This window comes from Sebastes umbrosus, chromosome 14, assembly GCF_015220745.1.
Source record: "Sebastes umbrosus isolate fSebUmb1 chromosome 14, fSebUmb1.pri, whole genome shotgun sequence".
Taxonomy (NCBI): Eukaryota; Metazoa; Chordata; class Actinopteri; order Perciformes; family Sebastidae; genus Sebastes; species Sebastes umbrosus.
The window spans coordinates 30365526-30371811 of NC_051282.1; positions in this window are offsets into that span (position 1 = coordinate 30365526).

Here is a 6286-nt window from a genome sequence, read left to right on the forward strand (position 1 = left end):
AGACTGCATATAAAGAATACAAATCTTTTATATCTTTAAATATAAATCTTTATACACAGTCTACGGGAGGAGAGAGAGATGGAGCAGAAGGGAAGAGAACTGTTTACTTCTACAGAGTCGGTTTGATATTTAGTTGAGTTAACTGACAGATGTTGGATCAGATTACCTAACTACGTGTCATCTAACTTTAGCAGCCAAGCAGATCACAAATACCTGGCGGCGGAGCAGTTGTTAGGGTTTGTGTGACAGGCGGGCTGTGCTCAGAGAGGACACCAGCGTTCCAAGAGGCGGGGCCACCGACGAGACGGCATCCACCAATCGCAGCAAGGGGTGGAGATGTGCTTCTACCCGGCAACAGACCCAGAGGGACTCAGGTGGGCTGGGCGGAACAAGCCTGAGGCCTGAGAGGAACTCAGCTTGGCCCCAGTCTCACCACATATAAGTCATTGGACGTGTTGAATGCTGCCACGTTTAAGAAGGACTTTCTCCACAAATCTGTAAAAATGCTTTTGATTGGAGCATTAGTGTATGAGAGTAGTCGCGGAATCAGGCTTCAATCAAGCTGATGTGTGTTTTTGCGTTAGCTGTGTTGACACAGCAAAGAGGGGAAAGCAGGAGGAAAATGAGGCAGCAAAAGTATATATTGCAGCTACATGAGGGACAGTTATTGAAAGTGTCAGGAAGGAAAAGAGGGGAGGGAGAGAGAGAGGTTGTGTTTGCACAAGCAGTTTTTTTCTCTCCAGGAGGCCCTACAGTGCATTTTTAGGAACTTGGCAGATGGACTGGCAGAGTGAGTGAAACATTAACACTCCTCAACCTTTGTTACTGCCAAAGGAACTGCAGCCGGAGTCAAGACAAGGAGAGATCTCAGAGTGTGTGTGCTCGACTGCAAATCAAATGTGGGTGTGTTCGTCTGCCCGACTACTGCACACGTATGCTCAAACAGAAGGTGTCGAAATGTAGAAATAACTTTCTGTTTGCTTTCGCCACCTGCTCTTCCTTCACATCCCTTATCAAAAGTCACCCTTTGGTACAATCTTGTCACTGCTTCGGGGGTTTCAATTATAACTCTGAACTTCTCCCCACTGCGCTCACTGTTTGAGAGACATTCTACCATTATAAAAAGGGGTTTTAATGCATGCAGAACACTTTGTCCTTGAAAATACAGCTCGTATGTAGTGCACGCCAGCATATTAACTCCTGGACCATTTGTTTTTGGTGTTGACACCTCTCTTAATGCTGAAACTGTAAATCACTGAGCGAGGGTGACAGCGGTGACATTACCAATTCATGCAATAACTGAGATTGCTGAGCACACACTCAGAATATACACGACGACACATTATACATTTTGCAAATTGTGTTTTTTTTCTTCTACCTTTCAGGCTGTTGCGTAATTCTGAGCAATGCAATCACACTTCATCAACAGCAAGTTTTTTTTGTATCATTAGCCTAAATAGAACCTGCAGAACATTTGCAGCACGTCGGTATTCAGGTTTGTTTTAATTCAGCCGCAAAGGTAACGCTTTACACTTTGTCGTCTCAGCAGAAATGCCAGCACCCTCACACAGTAACCACTACATCAATCAATGATACTTAGGTGCACTCTGCTGGAGCAGATACAATCCAAGAAAAGGATGGAGCGGGATAATAAATACCTCACAGGACTTCAGTGGGGAACAAAAACTTTGGAGGCTGATGGACGTACCTTTGATCCGTATAGTCAATCCTGCTTACGTTGAATTTCACAGTCTGATCCCATCAAGATACTTTAAGCGACTCGGCACATTTGGTTAGCGATGCAATGCTTTGCATTGGTGCAAAACATTCACCAATGTCTGTGTTGCTGCATGTAACTGTTTTTGCATGCACACAGTAAGTTTGGTTCTCCCGACAAGTCCTCCAAATTAGAAAACAAAGTTGGTCCATGCACTACAGAACGTGTCGTTCTAGATGCGTTTTCTGATCTGACGCGATGCTCTTGTCATAATTACTACGGCCACTAGAGGGCTTTGTCACTTGAACGTCAATCAGCCATAACATTAAGACCACTGACAGGTGAAGTGAATAACATGGATTATCTTGTTACCATGGCACCTGGCAGTGTGTGTGTGGGGGGGGATATATTAGACAGCAAGTGAACATTTTGAACTTTGAACTTTGAACTTTGTGTTGGAAGCAGAAAAAATGGGCCAGCGTAAGGATGTGAAAGACTTTGACAACAAGGGCCAAATAGTGCTGGCTAAACGACCGGGTCAGAGCATCTCCAGAACTAAAGCTCTTGTGGGATGTTCCTGGTTCCGGTGAACCGGCGACAGGGTCAGACCCAAGGCTCATTGATGCACATGGGGAGCGAAGGCTGGCCCGTGTTGTCTGATCCAATAGAAGAGCTACTGGAGCTCAAACTGCTGAAAAAGTTAATGCTGGTTCTGATAGAAAGGAGTCAGAACACACAGTGAGGAGCAGTTTGTTGCGTATGGGGCTGCGTAGCCGCAGACTGGTCAGTTTGCCCATGTTGACCCGTGTCCACCGCCAAAAGCGCCTATGAGCATCAGAACTAGACCATGGAGCGATGGAAGAAGGTGGCCCGTTCTGATGAATTTTCTTTTACATAATGCGGACGGCAACGAGTTGGAGGTGTTGACTCGGCCTCCAAATTCTCCAGATCTCAATCCAATGGAGCATCTGTGGGATGAGCTGGACAAACAAGTCCGATCCACAGAGGCCCCACCTCGCAACTTACAGGACTTAAAGGATCTGCTACTGATGGCTTGGTGCGAGCTACCACAGCAGACCTTCAGAGGTCTAGTGGAGTCCATGCCTCGACGGGTCAGGGCTGTTTTTGCGACAAAAGGGGGACCTACTCAATATTAGGCAGGTGGTCATAATGTTATGGCTGATTGGTGTATATTGTTTTGAGGCTCTGATGATGATGCCGTCTCCACCTATCTGGTAAAACTAACCATTGTCTGGCGACTCCCTCAGTATCTTGAGGAGGCACGTGAGCCTCCTCAGGCCCACAGTGGAGTTAGCTGTGATATGAGCAGGCCGGGGTAATTGGACATTTCCAAATGTAGGAGAAATGCTGCCAGAGGAGTCATTTTATCACCAACATTTTCAGACCAGAGTGAAATGTGTTGCTGTAGCCTTTGATTATTTAGTCAAGTGCCAGGATACGAGTGTTAGAGAGTACAAGAACTCATCAACTGACTGCAGAAGAGCAGAGCAGCTGCAGGCTGTAGTCTGGCTGGTCAGAAAGAAGCACAGACAGACAGACAGACAGACAGACAGGCAGACAGACTGTGTTTGAGAAATAAGCTAAGATATCATTCAGATTGGCGCCTCAGGGCTTCCAGTAGCAGCACTGTGCGCAGCCCTACATTAATTGGACCACAACATTGCTTGAAAATGCTCCAACGCTGACTGAGTGGCGAGGAGTCTCGTAGAGCTCTGTGCCTTAATTTATGGAAATGAGAACGCTTGTGTCATCCAATTATTTATATAGGAATAAAAAGTTTGACTCTGTCAGACGCCGGCTAAATATAACGAGTGCAGCTCCTAATCAGGTTGTGAGGATGGAAATCGAAGCTACATAACTTCAGTAATAAAAACAGGTCCCACCCTGTCTGAGGTGTTTTCATGAATTCAAAGACTCTATTGTGTGAATGTGGAGGCCGGCGGCTTTTTCCTCCTTATACAAACACAGCGTAGGCCTGAGCTTCGGCTCTATCCTCCACACACAGAATATTTCAGTAGACAGGATGTGTGGCGGAGGGTCACTTCCTAAAATGCCTCCCAGCACAGATACAGACGTGTCCTTGATTTGTGCCTGCACCAGTTCACCGTTAAAATGTGCACTTAGAAGAAGACCGGAGATAACTGGCATTAAGAATGAGGCTGATTTGGTGTTTCCTTAACATGGGTCATCTTCTTTGTTATCAGTCATTACTAACCATTAAAAGATAAGAGTAAGGGTGATGCCTCGGACACACCAGGAACGTCAGGAGCGCGTTGCAGCTGCGTGATTCACGCGTCGGGTGTTCACATCAGCTGCATTTCAGCTGCTTGTCTGCTGCATTTCTGCTGCTGCAGCTGCAGCTGCTGCTGTCAGCCCTTTCTTTCTACATAGGTTTGCCTTTTAATGGCCATTTCATTTCATTATAAATATAATTTATATTTATTTTAGACCGAGAAAGGTTAGGAAACGTGTAGTAATTTGTAAATAATAGTCCACAATTAAAACTCCGTGCTATATTCAATCATGGAGTTCTCCAAGTCCCTCTATGTTCTAGAACACTGTCCGGCACATATTTCAGAATAAAAGCCTTGTGTTAACAAATGAAGGAATTCTGTCTACAGAAAAAACGCTTTCGAAATGAAAGCAGGAAGTGTTGATTTAAACCCCATACTTAATCGATTCATGGAGCTCTCTAAGTCACTGCATGTTCCACAGCAGTGACTGCTCATATTTCAGAATAAAAGCCTTGTGTTAACAAATGAAGGGATTCTGTCCACAGAAAAAACGCTTGAGAAAAATATTTTAAAAAAGTCCCAAAAAATCCGAAAAATATAAAAAAAATGTCCCAAAAATATTAAAAAATGTCCGAAAAATTTTGGGAAAATATTTAAAAAATGGCTGGAAAATATCCAAAATATGTCCGAAAAAGTCAAAAATGTCCGGAAAATATATATATAAAAAAAGAAAAATATCTGAAAAATGTCTGAAAAATGTCCAACAAATGTCTGAAAAAAAGTCTAAAAAATGTCTGACAAGTGTCTGAAAAAGAATTAAAAATATATCTGAAAAATGATTGAATAATGCCCCATCATAAATTAATTCAGTGATGTCACCCGAGGGTTTTAACATCTGTATTGTATTTGCATGTTATATATCTATTTGATTGTGTGACAGGAGCTCTTCTCTGTGACATTGAAAAACACAGTGTGTACAGCGCTAGCTGATTTGAGTGGGAGTCTCTCTACAATGCATTTGCCTGAATAGAAGCATGACGACATGATGACCAGAATTCAACTGAAAGGACCGGTGTCATTGAAGATGGTGAATGCCTGTGTTCATTACAGGGAGAGGAGAAAGGATTTTTGGCTGCTTATGCAAGCACAACCTCATTTACTATTCGGTGTTTCTGCACAACGTCTCTGTGGTTTATGTAACCAGACGTGTTGATTAAATCTTCCTTTGAGCTTGTTATGAGGCCATGGCAGTCCAATGTAATCAGAACAGCATCCAAACCCCCCAAAAATGCCACATTATTAGACAGGCTGTGCTAATGAAAAATGAATCATTCCCTCAGTTTACATTTTGATTACATGGTTTGTAAAAGATGATGCTGCAACACCAAATTGCCAGAATATTTTTTCTGCCTCTTTCCTCTTTCACATCGACCAAAACAAGAAGTGCATGGCAGCGGCACCGCTTGAGAAACTGTGGCACGGCGGGGTCACAATTGAAAACACTCCTCAGGTGCTGTGCCTTGTTGGCACTTTAACAAAGCAAGAAAATGGCCTCCGATTGCAGTGTGCTGTCTGATGCCTCCAGTGCCCTGAGGTATTGATTATATGTTCACAATTCCTGGCTGGGGGACAACAATGACTCAGCGTTTCCCTTACATCCACCGGCCATGTTGGACCATCTCCCTTTCTGCTTCTGTGCTGTGACCATGCTGTCCTGTCACACAACTTTTATACAGTATGTGGAGGAAACGGCACTGAATAACTACGCGTTAATAGACTATGTTGAGGTGTACAGCCTTATGGATTGGAGGGTAGCCATTTCTCTTTCATACACTCACTGTAGGTTTATTTTAAATTTGTCCGAAAAAAAAGTCAAAAAAGTCTGAAAAATATCCAAAAAAAGTCTGAAAAATATTTTTAAAAAAAATCACAAAATGTCCGGAAAATATCCAAAAAAAGTCTGAAAAATATTTTTAAAAAAAGTCACAAAATGTCCGGAAAATATCCAAAAAATGTCTGAAAATATAAAAAAAAAAGTCTGAAAAATATCCGAAAAATTTTCCGAAAAAAGTCAAAAAGTGTCAAAAACATTTCCGAAAAAAATATCCGGAAAATATCCAGAAAATATCCCAAAAAAGTCTGAAAAATATCCAAAAAAAGTCTGACATTTATTTTAAAAAAAGTCACAAAATGTCCAGAAAATATCCCAAAAATGTCTGAAAATATCAAAAAAAAAAGTCTGAAAAATATCCGAAAAATTTTCCGAAAAGAGTCAAAAAGTGTTCAAAAAATTTCCGGAAAAAAAAAAAAAATA